At 38.7% G+C, this 21,076-nt stretch overlaps 1 protein-coding gene and 1 non-coding gene across 4 annotated transcripts in view; both read left to right on the forward strand.

Moving 5' to 3' along the window:
* LOC136751661 (myelin-associated glycoprotein) overlaps nt 1-21,076 on the forward strand; it is a 363,254-nt gene that overhangs the window by 12,967 nt on the left and 329,211 nt on the right. The gene's annotated exons all lie outside the window — the stretch shown is intronic.
* trnaa-agc (transfer RNA alanine (anticodon AGC)) lies at nt 18,090-18,162 on the forward strand. Its single transcript has one exon. It is a non-coding gene; the product is annotated as a tRNA-Ala (tRNA).

The following is a 21,076-nucleotide window of genomic DNA, read 5'->3' on the forward strand; positions in this document are numbered from 1 at the left end:
TGGGGTGATGGTGCAATGCTGGAGATGTATAGTGCTAGAGTGAAACAAAAGAAAACCTGAACACAACCCTAGCTCCTTGTTGAGCCTAACTACACTGTGCTTCCATAACATGGATTCATGGATTCAACCTCCCAGGGCTTCTGGGAGGTGTAGTGTTGACCTGCTGACCAAACAGTCCTATGCCTAGCACTAAGTTACAATACTGCTTCATGATTTGGAAATATTACAATGCTGTAATGCAGTTATTGTGGCATTTTTTAAAATATGTTTGAATTCCCTTTCAATTGTTAAAACAAGGTGAAAAATAATATTATCATAATAATATGAGCCTGTTGAACTTAGAACCTGAGTTGAATTTCCATAGCGCAGTATATCAACATTACCCCACAGCACAACTTTTCATGAGATCGAAAGATAGGAAAAAAAAACACTGCTTTGTAGTTTCATTATTTAGTTTGTGCATTGCAGGGTAGCAGTAGGTTAACATGTCTTAACCTTTTGAACCAAGCCCCATTGTTTTCATCCCACTGGCGGGTTGATATATATATATATATATATATATATACGTATATATATGTATATATATGTATACGTATATATATGTATATATATATGTATGTATATATATATATATATTGTACTGTGCAGATGTTTTAGGCAGGTATGAAAAACTGCTGTTAAGTAAGTATGCTTCCAAAAATAGACATGTTAATAGATTATATTTATCAATAAACTAAATGCAAAGTGAACAATATTTGGTGTGACCACCCAAAATCAATACTTCTAGGTACACTTGTACAGTTTTTGAAGGAACTCAGCAGGTAGGGTGGCCCAAACATGTTGGAGAACTAACCACAGTTCTTCTGTGGATTGATTCAACCTCAGTTGCTTCTCTCTCTTCATGTAATCCCAGACAGACTCGATGATGTTGAGATCTGGGCTCTGTGGGGGCCATACCATCACTTCCAGGACTCCATGTTCTTCTTTAAGTTAAAGATAGTTCTTAATGACTGACGTTGTATGTTTGGGGTCATTGTCATGCTGCAGAATAAATTCGGGGCCAATCAGATGCCTCCCTGATGGTATTGCACGATGGATAAGTATGCCTGACTGTATTTCTCAGCACTGAGGAGACCATTCTTTCTGACCAGATCCCAACTCCATTTGCAGAAATGTAGTCCCAGATTTGCAATGAACCTCCACCATGCTTCACTGTTGCCTGCAGACACTCATTCGTGTTTCGCTCTCCAGGCCTTCAGTGAACAAACTGCCTTCTGCTACAGCCAAATAGTTGACATTTTGACTCATCAGTCCGGAACACCTGCTGCCATTTTTCTGCACCTCAGTCATGTGTTATTGTGCATAGTTGAGTCGCTTGGCCTTGTTTGCCTTGGTATGACTTTTTGGCCACAAGTCTTCCATGAAGGCCACTTCTGACCAGACTTCTCCGGACAGTAGATGGGTGTACCAGGGTCACACTGTTTTCTGCCAATTCTGAGCTGATGGCACTGCAGGACATCTTCCGATTGCGAAGGGAAGTAAGCATGACTTGTCTTTCATCTGCTGCAGTAAGTTTCCTTGGCCGACCACTGCGTCTACAGTACTCAGCGTTGCCCGTTTCTTTGTGCTTCTTCAAAAGAGCTTGGACAGCACATCTGGAAACCCCTGTCTGGCTTGAAATGTCTGCTTGGGAGAGACCTTGCTGATGCAGTATAACTACCTTGTGTCTTATTGCTGTGCTCAGTCTTGCTATGGTGTATGATTTTTGACAATAAACTGTCTCCAGCAACTTCACCTTGTTAGCTGAGTTTGGCTGTTCCTTACTTAGTTTTTTCCTCCTACACAGCTGTTTCTGTTTCAGTTAATGATTGTGTTTCAACCTACATATTGAATTGATGATCGTCAGCACCTGTTTGGTATAATTGTTTAATCACACACCTGACTATATGCCTTCAAAATCACTGACTTTGTGCAAGTGTACCTAGAATAATTGATGCTGTTTTCAAGGCAAAGGGTGTCCACACCAAATATGGATTTGATGTAGATTTTCACTTGCAAAGTAGGGTGAACATTTACTTGGGTCTGAGAATTGCTATTTTTAATACATAAAAGAAAAATTATCGTACCTTAATAGTTACAGAAAATACATGATATTTAAAGCAAATAATCTTGTCTTTAAATGAGCCAGAGCAATAGTGGTTCCTCATATGCTGTGTAAATGAGAGCACTGAGCTGATTGTGTTGTTCGTACAGACATGCCAGAGATTGTGAATGCCTCACCGTGTATCAGGAACACAGCAGACATCACCTGCCAGTGTGAAAGCCATGGGCATCCCTCACCCAGCACTGAGTGGCTGCTCTCTGGACAAAGACTCAGCAGTGACTCTGTTGTCAGTGTCATTGGAGAAGAGCAGCTGGACAGCCGAGCCCTGAGGAGCACCCTCACTCTGGTGAAGACACTGGGGCAGACGGACACTATTGAGTGCCTGAGCAGGAACACTGCTGGATCTTCCAGACTCCTGTTTCAGATTCCTCCTTCAGGGAATGGTGAGCTGGAAAATGTCTCTCCATTAAAATTTGTGACAAAAATGTTATGTAGGAAAATGTAAATATGGGTCTTTTCTTTCAGACTGCCCATCTGTGCTGGTTCCATACATTTCCACAGGAGTGATGGCTGCCCTGTGTATTATAATTGTGTTCGTTGTCCTGAAATATAAATGGTATCTTTCCTACAGTTCTCTCTTTCAAAATCATTATTTACACAAGAACACCAAGCATAAGCTTTTTAACTAGAGTACAGAGCCCTGCCATATTGACATAAACTGTCATAATGCTGTCATAACACAAAGCACAACATAGAGCACACACAAACATAATTGAATTATATACCCTGTTTATCCCTCACAATTAGTCAGAATCGACTCCTACGATTGTTACATTGATTCTCAGCACAGCACTAATTTGTCCTTTTGTCTTTTTATTCATCTCACCTGGATGTGAAGGAAGAAGAATGTGAGTTTCAAATACTTTTACTTTTGCCCCATTACTGATGAAACATATCCAAATGTTGTGAAAGTGACGTCTTATGGTTTGTCTCACAGACAGACCAGGCAGGTGCTGAGGGTGACCCCTACGCAGCGCTGCAGATCTCTAATGTGGCCTCGGACTATGGTGTAATCCAGGTGAGCACAACCAATTGATGATTTCTGTACTGAAAGGGACTGCTGTACAGATACTCCATATAAAATGTGAATGCGACCCTATGCAGATGTACAGATTAATACTGAAACTCATTGTGGAATCTGTCATAAGTGGCTATAACAATGAAAATGGCTCAACATGACAAAGAGGAAGAACACAGATGGAGACACCAGCCAGTACAACACCATCATCCCATCTACAGGCAATCCTCTCTGATTGGCATTGCTGTGTCACCAAGGCTAGAGCTGTGCTGAGCTCAGTCACTCACTGACCTGTCTGGTGTGCTGTGTCCTACAGGGAGGCTGCCGAGCGAAGGGGGAGGACAATGACTCTGAATATGAAAACACAGGAAAGAAGCCGGTGAATTCAAATTCACAGCCGTCTGACTGAAGCAGATGTGCGTGTGTTTGGAAACACACGCGTGTGTTTGTTTCCCAGCAATGTGTCTTGTGCTCTCATGATTTCAAGTATGTTTCTTAAGAGTGAAAGTAATCCCCCCTCAGTGGTATTCATTTGGGTTCAGAATCTCAGCATCTCAGAATAAATGTGCAGCACTTTTATTTTGAATGTGTTCTATCTTATTACGCCACTATGCACATATTATATATTGCATGAATTGAAATAAATTGTATTAATTAGCCCCAATTTTCGCCTGGTTTTACTGTTGGCATATTTCTACTTATAACTCTGTAACTACAAGGGCTAGAGCCAAGTGTCTTATAAAAAAACAGAGGACAAACTGGAGTTTCAGAAAATTACAGAAATAATTGTGTTTGCCCACCAGAGTTAATAAATAAATCAAAACAGTGAAGAAAAACAAAAGCGCTTATAAGAAAAATAGTGAATTAATGGTCAATGTAACACTTTTGTAGTGCTCCATGCAGACTTTTGACACTGGACAGTGAAACTTCAAAGTCTTATGCACTTGTGTAAAAAGAACAACTCAAATCTGACCTCCAGAACAAACATTACAGCCATTTATATTAGACTACCAACAGCTGGAATAACTATATACACAGGGAAACAGAATTCCAAACATCTGGCTCTTGAATATTGTCACTTTAGGCCTTACATAGACACAGGCTATTCTTTACTGTCTGAATGGTCATTTCTAATAAAAATAGCAGTGATTTAATTGGCACTCTAACTAAGCCTTTCCATCTCATCAATATTATAACCAATACTCATGAATAATTATTATTAACCTCTAAATTGCCAGCTGCATTGGAAGGTCATTTGCAGTTAATACTTTGCAAGAAAGGAATTTAACTTGCTTATAACTGAGAAGGGAGTAAAAGAAAAAAGCATAAGTAGTCTAGATGGCGGCATCACTATTTTGACAGCCGGAAATCCCGCCCTCCTACGTACCATAGACCGAAAGTCCCGCCTTACCTTGTCAGCCATCTTGGATAGCGGCCATTTGTAAGGTCATAGATCATCTGGTAAGATGGCAGCCATCTTGGATGGTGGCCATTTGTAAGGTCATAGGTCATCTGGTAAGCTGGTAGCCATCTTGGATGGTAGCCATTTGTAAGGCCATAGGTCATCTGGTAAGATGGCAGCAATCTTGGATGGTGGCCATTTGTAAGGCCATAGGTCATCTGGTAAGATGGTAGCCATCTTGGATGGCAGCCATTTGTAAGGTCATAGGTCATCTGGTAAGATGGTCGCCATCTTGCTAGGGTGACATCCATCATGGTGAGGGTCCGAGGGTACCTCACTCTGCTGGTGTGGAGGTGTAATGTTTAATAGCATAAACTGTGTATTTAAGGTTATAATGTTGTATGATACTGTTTTAGTAAATTAAAAAATACAAGTTTAAACATATATATATTTCTAAGGTTATATTGTTTTATGATACTGTTTAAGTAAATAAAAAGAGAATATATATATATTAGGTTATATTGTTTTATGATACTGTTTTAGAAAAATTAAAAAATAAGAAGTTTTAAATACATATATAATAGGTTATATTGTTTTATGATACTGTTTTAGAAAAATTAAAAAATAAGAAGTTTTAAATACATATATAATAGGTTATATTGTTTTATGATACTGTTTTAAACAATAAAAAAGAATAAGAAAAGTTTTAAATGCATATATATATATATTTAGTTTATGCAGTGGGGGGAAAAAAGTATTTGATCCCCTGCTGATTTTGTACGTTTGCCCATTGACAAAGAATTGATCAGTCTATAATTTTAATGGTAGGTGTATTTTAACAGTGAGTGACAGAATAACAACAAAAAAATCCAGAAAAACGCATTTCAAAAAAGTTATAAATTGATTTGCATGTTAATGAGCGAAATAAGTATTTGACCCCTTCCACTTAGTACTTGGTGGCAAAACCCTTGTTGGCAATCACAGAGGTCAGACGTTTCTTGTAGTTGGCCACCAGGTTTGCACACATCTCAGGAGGGATTTTGTCCCACTCCTCTTTGCAGATCCTCTCCAAGTCATTCAGGTTTCAAGGCTGACGTTTGGCAACTCGAACCTTCAGCTCCCTCCACAGATTTTCTATGGGATTAAGGTCTGGAGACTGGCTAGGCCACTCCAGGACCTTAATGTGCTTCTTCTTGAGCCACTCCTTTATTGCCTTGGCTGTGTGTTTTAGGTCATTGTCATGCTGGAATACCCATCCACGACCCATTTTCAATGCCCTGGCTGAGGGAAGGAGGTTCTCACCCAAGATTTGACGGTACATGGCCCCGTCCATTGTCCCTTTGATGCGGTGCAGTTGTCCTGTCCCCTTAGCAGAAAAACACCCCCAAAGCATAATGTTTCCACCTCCATGTTTGACGGTGGGGATGGTGTTCTTGGGGTCATTCCTCCTCCTCCAAACACGGCAAGTTGAGTTGATGCCAAAGAGCTCGATTTTGGTCTCATCTGACCACAACACTTTCTCCCAGTTCTCCTCTGAATCATTCAGCTGTTCATTGGCAAACTTCAGACGGGCCTGTACATGTGCTTTCTTGAGCAGGGGGACCTTGCGGGCGCTGCAGGATTTCAGTCCTTCACGGTGTAGTGTGTTACCAATTGTTTTCTTGGTGACTATGGTCCCAGCTGCCTTGAGATTATTAACAAGATCGTCCCGTGTAGTTCTGGACTGATTCCTCACCGTTCTCATGATCATTGAAACTCCACGAGGTGAGATCTTGCATGGAGCCCCAGACCGAGGGAGACGGACAGTTATTTTGTGTTTCTTCCATTTGCGAATAATCGCACCAACTGTTGTCACCTTCTCACCAAGCTGCTTGGCGATGGTCTTGTAGCCCATTCCAGCCTTGTGTAGCTCTACAATCTTGTCCCTGACATCCTTGGACAGCTCTTTGGTCTTGGCCATGGTGGAGAGTTTGGAATCTGATTGATTGATTGCTTCTGTGGACAGGTGTCTTTTATACAGGTAACGAGCTGAGATTAGGAGCAGTCCCTTTAAGAGAGTGCTCCTAATCTCAGCTCGTTACCTGTATAAAAGACACCTGGGAGCCAGAAATCTTGCTGATTGATAGGGGATCAAATACTTATTTCCCTCATTAACATGCAAATCAATTTATAACTTTTTTGAAATGCGTTTTTCTGGATTTTTTTGCTGTTATTCTGTCTCTCACTGTTAAAATACACCTACCATTAAAATTATAGACTGATCATTTCTTTGTCAGTGGGCAAACGTACAAAATCAGCAGGGGATCAAATACTTTTTTCCCTCACTGTATTGTTTTATGATGTTGTTTTAGTAAATAAAAAGAATATACAAAATGTTTTATATATATTTTATTTTAGGTTATAATGTTTAATGATTCATTTTAGTAAATTAAAAAAGAAAAATATTTGAATATATGAATATTTACCCAGAGTGGGATTTGAACCCACATGGACATACATCCATGTGTTTTTAGTTTATGTTTTATGATTAGGCTTAGGATGATACTGTGTTGGAAAATTTAAAAAGGAAAGAAAAAAATAAATTAAGAAATGTATAGACTTACATATATTGCATGTCATTACATATATATATATATACACTCACCTAAAGGATTATTAGGAACACCTGTTCAATTTCTCATTAATGCAATTATCTAATCAACCAATCACATGGCAGTTGCTTCAATGCATTTAGGGGTGTGGTCCTGGTCAAGACAATCTCCTGAACTCCAAACTGAATGTCTGAATGGGAAAGAAAGGTGATTTAAGCAATTTTGAGCGTGGCATGGTTGTTGGTGCCAGACGGGCCGGTCTGAGTATTTCACAATCTGCTCAGTTACTGGGATTTTCACGCACAACCATTTCTAGGGTTTACAAAGAATGGTGTGAAAAGGGAAAAACATCCAGTATGCGGCAGTTCTGTGGGTGAAAATGCCTTGTTGATGCTAGAGGTCAGAGGAGAATGGGCCGACTGATTCAAGCTGATAGAAGAGCAACTTTGACTGAAATAACCACTCGTTACAACCGAGGTATGCAGCAAAGCATTTGTGAAGCCACAACACGTACAACCTTGAGGCTGATGGGCTACAACAGCAGAAGACCCCACCGGGTACCACTTATCTCCACCACAAATAGGAAAAAGAGGCTACAATTTGCACAAGCTCACCAAAATTGGACAGTTGAAGACTGGAAAAATGTTGCCTGGTCTGATGCGTCTTGATTTCTGTTGAGACATTCAGATGGTAGAGTCAGAATTTGGCGTAAACAGAATGAGAACATGGATCCATCATGCCTTGTTACCACTGTGCAGGCTGGTGGTGGTGGTGTAATGGTGTGGGGGGTGTTTTCTTGGCACACTTTAGGCCCCTTAGTGCCAATTGGGCATCGTTTAAATGCCACGGCCTACCTGAGCATTGTTTCTGACCATGTCCATCCCTTTATGACCACCATGTACCCATCCTCTGATGGCTACTTCCAGCAGGATAATGCACCATGTCACAAAGGTCGAATCATTTCAAATTGGTTTCTTGAACATGACAATGAGTTCACTGTACTAAACTGGCCCCCACAGTCACCAGATCTCAACCCAATAGAGCATCTTTTGGATGTGGTGGAACGGGAGCTTCATGCCCTGGATGTGCATCCCACAAATCTCCATCAACTGCAAGATGCTATTCTATCAATATGGGCCAACATTTCTAAAGAATGCTTTCAGCACCTTGTTGAATCAATGCCATGTAGAATTAAGGCAGTTCTGAAGGCGAAAGGGGGTCAAACACAGTATTAGTATGGTGTTCCTAATAATCCTTTAGGTGAATGTATATGTATGTGTAATGAAATTAAATGCAATATATTCTTAAATATGATACATGTTAAGGCTATGTTTGAGCATTCACTAATGTAACACATATAATAAGTGCAGGGCTGGTCAAAATGTACAGATATAATTCTATATATTTCACTGTTGTTCTCTAAGAAAAGTGGTGTATTTGACATTAGTGTCTTTTGATAAATATAAACTAAAGAGATATATGCATGTGTGTTTATCTGTGTTTGCTTAAAAATGTATGTAATGACATGCAATATATGTAAGTCTATTCATCTCTTAATAGATTTTTTCTTACCTTTTTATTTTACCAACACAGTATCATCCTAAGCCTAATCATAAAACATATAAACTAAAAACACATGGACATATGTCCATGTGGGTTTAAATCCCCCTCTGGGTAAATATTCATTTTTTTTTTTAATTTACAAAAACTGTATCTTAAAACAATATAACCCGAATTATATATAAAATGTTTATTTTTCTTATTTTTTATTTTACTAAAACAGTATAATAAATCATTATAATCTAATCATTTTAATGTGTATTTACAAGTTTTATTTTTCTGACATTTATACAATTTAACCTAATATGTATAAAACTTTTCTCATTTTTTAATTTTTTTAATTTCCTAAAATGAATCATTAAACATTATAGCCTAATATAAAATATAAAAAAACATGTTGTATTCTCTTTTAGTTTACTAAAACAGTATCATAAAAGAATATAAATAATATATATAGGAAAATGTTATCATGGCATGCAGATATAGCAGCCAGATATACCTTCAGAGTGGATGTTGATTTCCTTTCCTCTATCAGCTACTGCAGGAAGCACAAAATGGTCATCATGGGCCATGACACTGGATCCACTGGATGACTGGCCAGGCACCAGCTGTGGAAGGCAGACCACTTATATGCAAATTGGGCTCTGGTAGAGGGAGTCGCAGAGTGAGACTGCTGCTATACACTTACCTCCATTGAAAAGTAAAAGCTGCTGACTGAAGTGGCAGAAAACTCTGAAGAGTGTCTAAATCTTTACTTATTCTTCAAAGAGACCGCAAACATTTTTAAACAACTCCAAAGAGAAGGGGAGCATATGTCTCCAGGCTTTTAGTATCAAAACAAAACCAAAATTACTTATCACTAGGCAGTGAAAGAAGAAACGGCAGGCAGCAACTGTCAGGAGACTTTTCACAGACTTCCTCCTGCCGGCAGGGCCCCTATAGGTCAGCTTCAGTACATGTTTTCATGATTGGCTCAGAAGGCTCTTCCCATTCGGTAATGGCTCTTTCTACTTGAAAGGCAACTGAACGTTTTATTCAAATTCAGATGTCATGCTTCTCAGGCTGGACGTGTGTCACCATGTAAGATAAATGGCATCAACAGTGTGATGCTCAGCTGCCTACTCTTCTGTGTGGAGCCTCCAGTTCTGTTAGTACAGACAAACATCATGACTGTTTCTAAAGCTCTGGGACAAATAAATACATTAACAACGTGTTTCCTTTCCTCTCCAGGCTGTCAGGCTGTGGGATCAAAGAGAAAGGCTGTGTAGCTCTGGCCTCAGCTCTGTGTTCAAACCCCTCAACTGTGAGAGAGCTGGATCTGAGCTCTAATCGCCCTGGGGACTCAGGAGTGATGTTGCTTTCTGCTGGACTGGAGGATCCCAACTGTAAACTACAGAGACTTCTGTAAGTAGAGGCTGTGTAAATATTCAGTGACTGCCAGGGAGAGACTGTGGTTTCTGAGCCCACCTATTCTTTCCTGCTCTAACCCTGTCTCTCAATTTACTCTCCTCAGTCTTGAATTGTCTTTGTCTTGTATTGACGTACCGGTACGTTCTACAATAGAAAGGTAATAGAGAATATATGTTACTGTAATTATACTGTAGTTAATTTAATTTGGTCTCTGTCTCATTATATTGGAAACTTTCAGTGTTTTAGACAAACAAAACAACTACAAAAAAAGTTGAATTGTATAAAAACCTGCATACTGTTACAAGCTTCGATTTTTCATTAACGGTCAAAGTGTTATTTCAAAGTGCTATTATAAAGTAAACAATTTGTCAGTGAGTGTCCTCACAATTTACTTCAGTAGATTTATGAACTCGAGTTCATTTATATTGGGACAGGCTAGTATTTGAAAGAAAAACAAATACGACTGGGAGTACAGAGCAATAGGTGCCTTCTGAGGTTTTAGTTTGGCTAAATATCCTCCTCACGGATGTACATGCTCAAAAGATAAACTGAAACTGAAACAAAACAGTGAGTCACGGCACTTCCTGGTTCCAATATGTGGCGATATGGTTTCCTACTGCAAGATAAAGATCTAAATAAGGAGATAATTTGTATCTATTTAATCTACATTCTACATATATCTATAACATGTGGAAAAAATCACAAACAAAACGCCAGCTAAAATGTACATTGTCCACTGATAATATCCAATAGAAAACAATCTGTACTCACTGTATCTCTCTCTTGGGCACACACACATTCAAACTTTGAAGTGCTTTATTGCAACCAAAAACAAGTACTGATCCCTGTGGATCTCCACTAACAACCTCACTCCAGTTAGAAGCGACTCCTCTAATCAACACCCTCTGTTTCCTAAACATCAACCAGTTCATAATCCATCTACTTACATTACCCTGAATGCCTACAGCTTCCAATTTGAGGATCAGTCTTTGGTGTGGAACCTTATCAAAAGCTTTTTGGAAATCTAAGTATATCAGATCATATGCTTTCACGTGATCTACAGCTGCAGTTGCATCTTCAAAAACATCTATTAAATTAGTAAGACATGATCTGCCTCATCTAAACCCATGTTGACTATCTCCAAGAATATGGTTTTCATTAAGATGCTCCTGTATTTTCTGTCTAATCATTTCTTCCAACATTTTACAGGTGATGCGGGTGAGACTGATTGGTCTGTAATTTCCTGGCTCAGTTTTGTCCCCTTTCTTGTGGATTGGTATGACATTTGCTGTCTTCCAGTCAGTGGGCACATCCCCTGTTCTAAGTGTCATTTGGAATAATTGAGTTAGTGGCCTATAAATAATTTCCCTCATTTCTTTAAGTACTGTTGGAAATATCCCACCTGGCCCAGGTGATTTGTTTGTTTTTAATTCTGCTAGTCCCTTTAGTACCTCCTCCTCATTTATCCTGATCTCTCTTAGGGTTTGACTGGACTGGATTTGTTAACCTGTGGCATGTTATCTGTGTTTTCTTTTGTAAAAACCTCAGTGAAAAACTCATTTAGAATATTTGTCACATCTTGTTCGTTTTCCTAATAATCCACAATCAGAATCTATTAAAAAAACATTTTTTTTAAAGAAAAATCCTAATGTTTTCTTCAATCTGCAATTATAGGTAATGCATGTGAATGTAGAACTGTCCAAATTAAACAAATTGCCTTTAGAAGTCAGGTAATTAGTTGAATGGCGTACACCTCTGTGCAATTAAGGTGTGTCGAATGATTTCAGGTTAAATGCACCTTTCTGTGAAGGTCCCACAGTTTGTTAGTACAATTCCTAACAAAAACTTCATGAAGAAAAAGGACCATTCTAATCAAATCTGGAATATGGTACTTCAAAAGCACCAATAAGGTGTAGGATATAAGAACATTTCCAAGCAATTGAATATCCCTCTGAGCTCCATTGTTAAGTCCATTATTAAGAAGGAGAGACAATGGCACAACTGTTTATCTGCCTAAAAACATTATAAGTGGGCCTGGATAAGGGCGTCTGGCATAAAAAAAAAAAAATAAAAAAATAATAAAAAAAAAAAAATAATAAAAATAATAATATATCAGGCCGTCCTCAAAAACTCAGTATCTGGGCAAGAAGGGCACTAGTTGGGGAGGCCACCAAGAGGCCTATGGTAACTCTAAATTAGTTACAGTCTTCCACGGCTGAGCTGGGAGACACTGTGCATACTATTAAACTTTTGGCCTCAACACTAAAGCACACTATGTTTGGCACAAGCTTAACACCGCACATCATCCTGAGAACACCATGTCTACAGTGAAGCATGGTGGTGGCAGCATCATGCTCAGGGCCTGGAAACCTTGTAAAGATAGAGAGCAAAATGGATGCAGCAAAGCACAGAGCAATTCTGGAAAACTCTGCAAGAGACCTGGGACCTGGGAGAAGATTAATCTTCCAGCAGGACAATGACCCCAAAAATACAGGCATAGCCACACTGGAGTGGCTTAAAAACAAAACGGTCAATGTCCTGGAGTGGCCCAGTCAATACTAGACCACCTTCTTCCATTGCTCCATGGACCAGTTCTGATGCTCATGTGCCCATTGTAGGCGCTTTCGGCAGTGGACAGGGGTCAGCATGGGCACCCTGACTGGTCTGTGGCTACGCAGCCCCATACTCAACAAACTGCGATGCACTGTGTGTTCTGACACCTTTCTATCAGAACCAGCATTAACTTTTTCAGCTCGTCTGTTGGATCGGACCACATGGGCCAGCCTTCGCTCCCCACGTGCATCAGTGAGCCTCTCAGTGGTCATAATGTTATGGCTGATTGGTGTATATATAGTCAGACGAGTTCATAACGTAGTTTGTTACAGAAAGTTGCAAAAAATGAACTTTAAAACATTTACTTTTAAACTTCTGTATTTTAAAGATTAAAAAACATCAATGGAAGAACTGTTTAGTTTTAAAAACAAAGACCGAAAACAACACTACGAGTGATAGAGCCTGAGGCGGGAGGACTTTTATGTTTATTTTATTCTTTATGTTTTATGTGATTGGAGACAGCGTAATAAATACACTTTTCTGTTAAGAGATATTAAGAAGAGTTAAACTTGTATAAAAAACATTATGTAGCGTAAGGTACAATTATACATTTCAATTAAAGAAGTGAATTTAAGTATCACCATATCAAGAATCCTAGAATCTTGTAGAACTCAAATTGTGTAATAATTGGACACAGACACCAATTCCAAAGATATAAATTCTCAGATGTATTAAAAACAAAGATCAAATGTAGCACTACACTAATTATACAAAAGGGGATAAACTAATTAAAATTAATTCAAGATCAACAAATCAAAGAACATGGAATTGCATATATCACACAAATCGTAAAAAAAAAGGACATAAACACATAGACTACAATACCAGTTAGTAAGACAAAGGTGAATCTCTCATTAGTATTTTTAGTCGGACATTAATAACTAATGCAGGTTAGTATTTAAGTCAAATAACTTCTCTTTATATATATCAGTCTCATTTACGTTTGGGTGCTGAGAAAGATTCTTGTTACCACAATTTCCCTTAACTGATTATTATTCAATGATTAAGGATAGGCAGGGCCACCTATAATCCACACTATAATAGTGCCTATTAACATGTGTCAATTTCAGACTAAACAGTTAAACAGGAATGAGAAGATATTTCTCAGCGTTGACAGATTTTATTTCTAAAATTGTCAAACAAAACAGTTTAATGCAACACACATTTATATTTAAGAAAACTAAATGATATTACACATTCTAGAGTTATGACTCACAGATTAACATTTCTAATTGATTTCTCAAATGTCATGAATCATGAACTCCAAACTGTTAAACTTATCTGAACTTCGTCGCAGAGAGGCCTCTCTGGCTTCGGGCTCAGATAACAGCACACGGCACGAGGCTCCATGGGGTGGGACGATGCAGTCCGGTTCGGCTTTGTCAATTCCTGAGTCGATGTTCCTGGAAGTTGGGGGTTCGCGAAAGTAGAGTCTTTTCCAAACAGATTTTCCACTGGTTTGAAGACTCCAAGGTTGTGCACAAAATCTTCTTGGCAAGCAGGGTTTTTCCACCATAGTTACTTGAATGACTGACACTTTTGTATTGCAGTCGACTTTCTTTAAAGAATTCTTTGTACGGCTCAATCTCCTTCTCCCAGTTTAACTCTTCTGTTGCCGGCAGAGACTTAGTTGGTTTCCTGTTTCAGTTCTGGCAACAGAGCTACAAGTTGAGCTATGGCAGCGAGTTACTGGTTCGGGAGAGAGAGAGAGAGAGAGAGATGTGCACTACTTTTTATGCCTGTTCAGATCATAGATGATTGGTTCTTGAGTTTGCGAGGTCTTATTCCCCAGATGTTTTCACAGCAGGGATTCCAAGCCATTTGGCTCATTCTCGGTGCCATCCTCCCAAGACTGCCACTTTGACGTAGAACAGTTCAAGGGCCGATGAGCTCAGGAAATCTGATAACTTTGGAGGAGAAGTCTTCTTTAGATCAGAGCTCCAGCTAAGGGCTCTGAATGCTCTTATCAAAATACACCCCCCCCTTAATACTACTATTATATTCAGAAAAGCATTACGTTACTGTAAGAAAACTTTTCCATGTGCAACAATAAAATAAATATTTGCTATTTATTATTGTAATAATCAAGATATGTGCTAGTATATATGTATTTTAAATGGCACAACTTGACTTCCTTAACTTATTAATCTTACTACAGATTTGTAACTGCAAACAACACTTTTAGCCATATTATTTTTTATTTACTTATCAGACATCTTTAACCAGGGCAAGTTACAGTTGAAACTAAATACACATGTTTCACGATTAATCATACAATAACAGCAGTTACAATATAGCAGGTTACTGTATAATTTAACTAAAGTGTGCATGTCTCCGTCATGGCGTTTATGGATGCATTTATTAAACCAGTCCTTAATGTTTAATAGGAAAATCCCGATCTGCTGTATGTATTTATTAATTAATTTAACTTGTAAATTGGCACACGTTAACTAAATTGTGTTCACCTTCATCCTGATTGTCTCTGCGGGGCTGTAATACAACAGACCTTCACAACATCCACAGGACAACAGCCTGAAACACTGTCCAGTTGTTCATAAGATATTAATAAAATCGGCTGCTACGATCTGATAATTATCTTTCAGTTTATTGTTTAACTAGTCACAGCACTGCACCAGTCCTGTGAAATGCGCTTGTTAAAACACAAGGATAGTGAGGTTACTGGGGTATAGTGGACTGAATGTAAATCCTTGTTTCTTGAGTGCCACCTATTATTCCATGTTATTCATAATCAGGCCTCCCAAAATAAATATAAAATAAAATGATCCAAATAATAACAAATAATAACAACTAGCTAGGTTAGCGGATTACAGTTACTTTTCCAGCAAGCGGATGTGGTGAGACCAGTGTAGCGTTATGTTGGGTGTATTTTTATAAGAGCATTTTAGCTCTGAGCTGAAGCACTGATCTAAAGAAGTCCTCTCCCCCCCAAAGTTATCAGATTTCCTTAACTCATCAGCTTGGAACTGGTTTACATCAAGGTGACAGTTTTGGGGAGGATGGCACTGAGAATAGGCCAAATAGTTTGGAATCCTGCTATGAGATGTCTGGAGAAAGGGGCCTGTAGGTAATAAAAAACTCTTTGAACTGGACGAGAGCCGAAATCCCGACATAGAGCTATGAACCCGGGCCAACCGGCATTTCCAAAAGATGGCATGGATTGACATCAATCATAAATCAAGCCCCCCTCCAATAGGACACTGGGGGCTGAAACCAAAATCCAATCTCACAAACTCAAGAACCAATCACCTATTGATCTGACAGGCGTATAAAGAACAGCGCACGCTCTCTCTCTCTCTCTCTCACCTGAACCGGTAACTCGCTGCCACAGCTCAACCTGTAGCTCTGTTGCCAGAACCAGAACCAGAAACCAACTAAGTCTTTGCCGGCAACAGAAGAGTTAAACTGGGAGAAGGAGATTGAGCCGTACGAAGAATTCTTTTAAAGGACTTTATCAAATAAAGAACTTTACAGACTGTGCTGCCCGCCTGTGCCCACCTGATCAGTGGAGTTTTACAGCTGGACAAAGTCGACTGTATACGAAAGTGTCAGTCATTTAAATAGCTATTGAGTCTTAAGAAACTTGACACTTGAAACCAAACAGGGCCCTGCTTTCCTCAAAGACTTTGTCTTCAAGTAACTATGGTGGAACCCTGCTTACAAAGAAGATTTTGTGCACAACCTTGGAGGCTTCAAACCAGTGGAAAATCTGTTAAGAAAAGACTCTACATTCGCGAAACCCCAACTTCCAGGTGCATCGACTGAGTGGAAGTTCTTGGACAAAGCCGAACCGGACTGCCTTTGTTCCAAACCACACGGACCTCGTGCCGTGTGCTGTTATCTGAGCCGGAAGCCAGAGAGGCCTCTCTGCGACAAAGTTCAGATAAGTTTAACAGTTTGGAGTTTGTGATTCATGACATTTGAGAAATCAATTAGAAATGTTAATCTGTGATTCAGAACTCTAGAATGTGTAATATCATTTAGTTTTCTTAAATATAAATGTGTTGCATTAAACTGTTTTGTTGACAATTTTAGAAATAAAACCTGTCAACGCCGAGAAATATCTTCTCATTCCTGTTTAACTGTTTAGTCTGAAATTGACACATGTTAATAGACATTAGATTATTGGTGGCCCTGCCTATCCTTAATCATTGAATAATAATCAGTTAAGGGAAATTGTGGTAACAAGTAATGATAGGATCTTTCTCGGCACCTAAATGTAAATGAGACTTATATATATAATGAGAAGTTACCTGACATAAATACTAACCTGCGTAGTTATTTAATGTCTGACTAACAATACTAATGAGAGACTCACCTTCGTCTTACTAACCGGTATTGTAGTCAATGTGTTTATAACCTTTTTTGGTTAATGATTTGTGTGTTATCATATGCGATCCCATGGTCTTTGATTTGGTCACGAAAGTGATTTGTCTTTGATTTGTTGATCTAGAGTTGAATTTTAATTAGTTTTTCCCTTTTGTATGATTAGTGTAGTTCTACATTTAGTCTTTGTTTTTTAATACATTTGACAATTTATATCTTTGGAATTGGTGTCTACGTCCAATTATTACAGAAATGGAGTTCTACAAGATTCCAGGATTCGTGATTATTATTATTATTATTATTATTATTATTTTTATTTCTTGGCAGACGCCCTTATCCAGGGCGACTTACAACATAAGTGCAAAATACAGAGAAGTACAAGGTATCAATCATAACAAATTCAACTTAGCTAAAATACAGCAATTCAAAATACATTTTACAAATTCCAATTACAATTTATGCAAGTACAGTAAGAGACTTCCTACATCCTGGACGGTGAAGCTAAGTGCTGTCAAGATGTAGGATTACAGACAAGGGCTACGGGAAAGGGAGCAAGAGGAGAACAATCAAGAACGTGAGGAGAATAATAAGCTGAAGCAAGTACAATAAGCTTGATAAGGTGATCCTATAAATTCACTTCTTTAATTGAAATTTATAAGTGTACCTTACGCTACACCAGTTTTCCAGTTTGGTCATGTGACGTTCGACATACAGTGAGGGAAAAAAGTATTTGATCCCCTGTTGATTTTGTACGTTTGCCCACTGACAAAGAAATGATCAGACTATAATTTTAATGGTAGGTGTACTTTAACAGTGAGAGACAGAATAACAACAAAAAAATCCAGAAAAACGCATTTCAAAAAAGTTATAAATTGATTTGCATGTTAATGAGGGAAATAAGTATTCGATTTTGGTCTCAAAAAGCTTGATTTTGGTCTCATCTGACCACAACACTTTCACCCAGTTCTCCTCTGAATCATTCAGATGGGGGGATTAGCTCAGGTGGTAGAGCGCTCGCTTAGCATGCGAGAGGCAGCGGGATCGATGCCCGCATCCTCCAGGCATCCGGCGCTCGTATGCTGGTTTCGGGCAAGAGGTGCCCAGTTTTCTTGCCGCAGACACAGGCGCAAGGCATTGCCTGTTTGCCGTAAGGTTATCAGACACAACGCGCCGGCGACGGCAGCACCATTAGCACGCCAGCTGGCCCTTCCGAAGTTCTCCAGAAACGGCCGAGATGCCGCTTCGACGTCGTAACCCCAGGAACGTCCGCAAAGGCACTCCAACCCTCAATCTTCCGATCCGAAGTCAGACCGAAGAGACTGTATAATGTTTTAGATTAAAGATAGCAAGCAGACCGAGCAAGTTCGATTTAACGAGCTAGCAAACAGCAAATTGGCAGGGACTGTTTTTGGTATTGACTGAGGGACAGCTGTGAAAGAAAACCTCTCACCGGACCTGTGGCATATACACCAAAGAAAGCCACCTCACCTCTCCCCCGGATCTCACAAAAACCACCCCCCGGGAAGACAGATCGTAAACGGACTCGGGCTTGCACCTTCTGATTGGATGAACAGCCTGCAAAATTCTATGTCGCTTTCTTTTAAAGCTTCACTCGTGCTTGTGAAAAACCGAGGTCTCACTGAAAGAATGCCCTGACGTGCGGCTTCCAAGCTAGCTGGTTTACAAAGCGCCTTTCTGCTTTCACGATTATTTCCATGAAGGGTTCAACACAGGCACCTTCTCCGTTAAAGCCACGCGGTCACCACCGGGGGGCCCCAGGCCTCGGTGTTTCAGGAAGGTGAACGCAGCACGCCGACCCGGAGGTCTCGCCACTTCGTCTCCAAGCCCAAGAAGAAGCCTAACCCCTTAGGTTGACATGGTGGCATGGTGGTTAGTGCTGTTGCCTCAGTGGTCCTGGATTCAAGTCTCAGCTTAGGATTTCTGTGTGGAGTCTGTGTTTCTCCCATCTCTGTGTGGCTTTCCTCTAGGTGTGCTGGTTTTCTCCCACCATCCAAAGACATGCAGTTTAGGGCAATAGGCTTGATCGGTGTCCAATCATGGGTGTGTTCCTGCCTTTCACCCTATGCTTGACAGGATGAGCTCTAGCATACCCTGTGACCCACAGTCACAGGCAGTTTTGAAAATGGGTGGATTAATTCTGTTTCTTATTGCTTATTTTTCAATAACTAAGGAATGGTTACATACTACTAATTCATAATTTCTCAAAATAAGTAATGATTTCATATTCTAAAGATTTCTCAATAAATTAATATTGGTTACTTATTTCTAATTAATGTTTACTCATTGTTTATGTCTGATTGATGGCTTTCAAAAATAAGTAATGATCACTCATTTTTATATTTGTCCCTGTTTTACAAGAAATAAGTAATGGACACATATTCCTGTTTTCAGTTTTTCAACAAAAAACAAGTACAGTTTATTATTTCTGAACCACGGTTTCCTTAAAAAATAAGAAATGGTTACTTATTTCTTATTTCTGTTCCACAATTTTCAAAATATATAATTAGGGTTACTTATTTTTCCTTGTTGGTTACTTTTTTAGTTTGCCTGATTTTTTTTTTTTCATGAAATAATATAAGAAATGGCTACTATTTCCTTATTTGTTTCCTGGATCTCAAAAAATAATGAATGGTTACTTATTTCTGTTTCTCGGTTCTCAATACATTTATAAGAAGCATACGTGTTATTCATAGGTATGAGTGAAAGCATAACTTACCCCCACCCCACATGCCATTTCTTATTCTTTACTCATGGATAAAATAGCTATGATAACACTTTATCATAACTGATGTGTAGCATAAGTGTATTTCCCAGTTCTCTAGAAATACATACAATTTTGAACATATTTGTAAATGATTATATATATGACATGTAGCACTGTGGTTTTATTACTCCGTTTACCCCACAGTTAAAAAAACACACACAATATTTTCTTTTTACAGTTTATCTCCTTCATTTCAAGTAAACATGAAATCATCAAGTTTCATAACAAACAACATGGTCCTTTGTGTCTTTGTCTTCATGTATTTATGACAAAGCCTGCATTTCTTCTAAGTATTTTTTTTTTTTTTGCATCCATCGTATCTATCAAAGATATAGATACATTTTACTCTGCACCTACAATTTTCCTCAGTAATTTCCTTCCTAGTGATAGCACTACCTGGAATAAAATGTCATCACTATACTGAAAATAGTACACTTTTAACATAACATCTTATGTAGTCAAATTAGTAAAAAAAAAAAAAAATCTTGATAGATTGATATGTCTATTTTAGTAAAACTTGAACAAGGGAAGACTAAAATAAAATATTTATAACTTTTTCTTTGAGCCTTCCTCTTTACTAAAAAGCCACACACAAAAAAAAACACATACAGGTATCTATGATTTTTTGTGCATCCTGAGACATGTCAAATTGTCCTTATATATGTGTTTCTCTTTTTCCACTGTACAATCTTCAATAACTTACTTAACTCGACTTGCTCTACCTACCCATGTAACAAGTTCTTGCCTACAAAAAAAGGACCCTCATGGCTTCATCTTGAAATCAGTTATTCATATATATATATATATATATATATATATTGCTTAAATAACAGAAGAAGTTTATTTTTCTTGGTTAGAAATTTAAGCTTCATGTAACATGGTGACTTCTGTTAACCTTTAGTAAAACCCCCATTTTATTTGTAGTCTTATTTACATGCACACTGTAGACTCATTCATTGTTTTCCCACAGGTGTTGACCTTTCTACTTCTGTGCAATCTGTTCTTGTACATGTAGGAGGATACAGAATTAGTTACAAAACAGTCTTGTGGAAAAAAACACACCTAAGGAACTGCAAGAAGACTTTGCAATTCCAGGAGTAAAATAAAAACAACTGGATTACAAGACAGCCAGTTCTTCCCACACTTCAAGTACATGTGTTATGCTTTATGTAATGTTTTGTTGTTTTTG

This window comes from Amia ocellicauda, chromosome 6 (assembly GCF_036373705.1).
Source record: "Amia ocellicauda isolate fAmiCal2 chromosome 6, fAmiCal2.hap1, whole genome shotgun sequence".
Taxonomy (NCBI): domain Eukaryota; kingdom Metazoa; phylum Chordata; class Actinopteri; order Amiiformes; family Amiidae; genus Amia; species Amia ocellicauda.